The sequence below is a fragment of the Nicotiana attenuata genome, chromosome 9 (genome assembly GCF_001879085.1).
Source record: "Nicotiana attenuata strain UT chromosome 9, NIATTr2, whole genome shotgun sequence".
Lineage (NCBI taxonomy): Eukaryota > Viridiplantae > Streptophyta > Magnoliopsida > Solanales > Solanaceae > Nicotiana > Nicotiana attenuata.
The window spans coordinates 34,304,888-34,309,147 of record NC_031997.1 but is presented as its reverse complement, the minus strand read 5'-3'; positions in this window follow the sequence as shown (position 1 = coordinate 34,309,147).

The window sequence follows — 4,260 nt, the reverse complement described above, 5'->3', positions numbered from 1 at the left end:
GAGAATGACAGAGTGAAACGTGGAACTAAACACAGGTGGGATGTGAGTCAGCAGACAACTGTTACCAAATGCAAGCAAGCAATCAGTGTTGAACGAATCTCGAAGACAGAGCAACCATTAACAAAGATTCAAAGCAATGCCATCGGATAACATTCAATGGGCAGCCATTACAGAGAATATATGCATTTATAGCCAACCGTTATGCACCCATCAATGATGATTTTATTCTCATTCAAGAGCAGCACGATTTGAGGATCTTGTCTCCCTAAAGAGGTTTATAAATAAAAGGACTGACATCCATTGTTAACACAAAATACTCCACACACAAAAAGCAATAATCTACGATCATATTACTCTTAATTCTAATACTTGAATATTGCATTCAGTCTTGTCATTGGAACGACTATGTTCTTAGTCAGGATTGTTATTTGCTTTAATTTTGTTTACCCTAAAAACGGATAACAATTGAATTCATATGTGGTTTAAGGACACGTGATTTTACTTGGCACAAACTCAGAAAAAATGTAAATTGATTTGAAATTAACTGTAAAATAGTAAATACAAACCAAACGAATCAAATAGCATTGGCCCTCGAATTCGATCACCTTTGATCCAAGTGAAGATTCAGTTGATACAAGAACAGAGTAATAAGATAATGAAAGCTTAAGAGAAAGATAGTATATTGCTTTATGTAGCGTGAATATGATGCCCTTTAGAAATGATCAGCTCCCCTTTATATAGTAGGGGAGTCCTACCCTTGGTAGAATTCTAAATAGAGTAAGAAATCCCATGATTAGCTAATTAATCGGCCTCTTCCTTATACATTCTGAGATTTTTGCCGTGATCCTCGTCCGATTACAGATATTTCGGCTATTCATTATTTGGCTCAGTAAGCTTCCCTCGATCTTGCTCGATCTCTATCTTGCCTGGCTTCGATCTTGTCCAGCCTAGATCTTGATCGATCTTGTAAGGCCACGGAAAATTTCGCTAAGTAAATTAGGATTTCGTGGTGCCACATAGGCTAATTATAATATTTTATGTGCTATTAACATGATGGGCATCAATTGGATTTGGTAAATAAGTGTATGAGTCATATAATAAGTAATGTGGGGTCTAATGGAAGGCCCAAGCCTAAGTCAAATTGGAAAATTTCATAATAGGCTAAGATTCCAAATGAGTTTGCACAAGTCCACACTTTGAACGAGCATATCTAAATATGTACAAGGTCTTATGTGATGAACAACCTATCATATGAAAGGCTTTCGAGTCTAGTTTCCAAAGCTTCTAACCGTTCATCATTTGGACATTCCTACACAAAGTTATGATCAAATTACCAAAGGCTAGAAAATGCAATCCTGTGTCAGATCTGCGATCGCAAAACCACTATGCGGTCCGCATAATTGATATGCGATCGCAAATCTGGTCGCAAACTGAACCAGTGTAGCCCAGTTTTGGGCACCGGGTTTTGCGACGCGTCTGCGGCCAACATACCCATTCTGCGGTCCATTATGCGACCGCAGACCCGAATTCGGAGGGTTAATTTTCCTATTTTCATGACCCGACCCCATTTTAATATATAGGCTTTGGGATTTCATTTGGGGCGATATTCTGATGATTTTAGAGAGAGTTAAGAGAATTTTAGAGAGAGAAGGAGGGAGTCTAACATTCTAGCCATTCAATCTTCCATCAATCTTCAAGAATCAAGGAAACCAATCACATATTCTTCATCTAAGAGGTAAAGTTCTATACATTAGACTTTAATTTCGAGTTTGGGGCATAAGATGGGTTATTAAGGTATGATTCTTGGGTGTAAAAGTATTATGTATACATGCATTTACAAATTAGGTTTGTGGGAAGATTTTTGAACATAAATAAGTAAAGATTGGATTGGGCAATGAAGGAAATCTTGTAAAAGAGATTTGAAATCAAGATGCACAACTAATATTTGATAAGATGCTCAAATGAGCTGAAACCATGAATACCTTCCTAATTTGTGTTCAATTTTGTTATATCTCAAAGTAGATTGGGATTGCTAGAATTTTCGGAACGTTGTAGTAACTTAGGGAAAGCTTAAACAAGGTATGTATGGCTAAAACCCCCTTTTATTAGAAATCGAGCTCCATTGGTGTATATGCAAATGTGGTAAGACTGCAATTGGATTGATGAATTGATTGTTATTTCACATGAATTGGTGTTGTGAAAGTGTATGTCGAAGGTACTTCTTCATGTGTTTAATGTGTTTTCTTTGTAAATGAAGGATGTGTGGAGAACATGATCTATGTGCTAAATGCCTAAATGTCATGCCAAGGTTACTTTAGGACTAATATGCCAAACTAGATGAATTCCTCTCTATGCTTATGACTTAAATTGCTTTTGTATGTGCCTATGGTCTTAAGTGGCAAAGTAAATGTTGAAAATGGGAACAATGTGAAACGTGAGTTATGGAATGTGGTAATTGTTGCCGGAATGCCTAGACCTCAATGTCAGGATTTAAATTGAGATTGTCATGCCAACTATGTGAAATCTTATCTATGTTTACACTTGAATTGCTCCTGTTTGTACCTGTTATCCTAAATTGCAATGTTTGTATTGAAAGTGGACATGATGTGGAAATTGTGGCCCTAAGTACCTATGAACTAATATATGTGAAACAAAAATTGATGTGAGATGATTAATGGAAAATGGTAACGTCTTGGTAAGACGGCTTAGCCGATCGGGCCGTGATTGGATACCATGTTATACACACATGGTGGTAATCTATTGATGATTGGAACTGGAAAGTGAGAGTGAAATAATGGTAACGTCTCGGGGAGACGGCTTAGCCAATCGGGCCGTGATCGGACTCCGCTCAAGGAAGCGGTGGTAATGTGGGTAATGATGCAACAATATGGAATGCCCCAAACTAAAGTTATGGAAATTGTGTGAAAGCTATGTGATCCCTTATTTGTATTTGATGATGTGGTGATTGTTTAAAGCTTTGTTGATCCTTATGATTTCTTTATTCTTGTATGGTTGTTCTTTCTAATGATGGTGTTTAGTTATACATACTAGTGCTATTCGATGGCACTAACGTCCCTTTTGCCGGGGGCGCTACGTCTTTAAATGGATGTAGGTGTTTCTATAGCAGGTAGTGTTGGTCGCACCTAGTGCCGCATCATCCTTTCAGCTGACTTGGTGAGCCCCACTTCGTTTCGGGGTCCCGTTTCATCTGTTCATCATGTACTTTGTATTTGAGGTATAGCCGGAGCCTTGTTACCGGCATGTCCATATTACATTACTCTTCAGTTGTGTTTAGAGGCTCCGTAGACAGGTTGTGGGTAGTGTCGGGTATTGGAATTAAAGCAGAAATATTGATGTTTGGCAAAGATTTATAAAACTTGTAATATTTTGATAATTATGATTTAAGCTGCTAATGGAAATAAAATGGAAGTTGTTAATGAAATACTTACAATGTTTGATTAATGGAGTCCACTTCCTATTTATTCATGAATTAGTTTGGGTAGAATGAAACTTAACAGGCTTGCTCAGTCGGGTTTACTCGGTTGAGTGCCGGTCGCGCTCCTCGGATTTTGGGGCGTGACAAACTTGGTATCAGAGCCTAAGGTTTTAAATTGTCCTAGGATGTCTCGGAGCCGTGTCAGTAGAGTCCTTCTAATCGGTGTGTAGTCGACCACATCTATAAGTTGGAGGCTATTCGGACATTTAGGAATCTCACCCTTCTTTGATACTCCAATCGTGCGATAGAGCTCAAGTTAGGGAGTTAGTTTTCTCTCCAAGCCTTACTCTCAAAATGAGTAATCATGATACCATAATCCGCGAATTTGAAGCCATGAGGGGGGGAGTGATCCCACCATTGAGTCCGAGGGGATTGCCCAAGGACTTGTTAGGAGAATGTATTAAGCTGTGGAGGGATTGATAGAACCTATCGCTAAGAGGGGAGTGTCCTTCACCCTATTGATGTCACTGCACCACCAAATCCTATAGTATATCGACATGGTACCAACGTACGTTAGGGATGTGGAGTCGAGGGGCATCGATTCACCTATTGCCCTATCAACCTAAGGTCACCAAGTAAGTCACTACTTAGCACAACCAACGTACTCTTGTTGTATATGTACATCCATATTGAAGAGTCCTCATAAACATGGTCTTAATAAGATGTGATTCACAAAGACTTGTGTGTACCTACTCCTTGAAGGAGCCATATTGTTCGTGAATCCACTCTATCACAAATTCTTTTATTTACATCCTTCTTGTGGA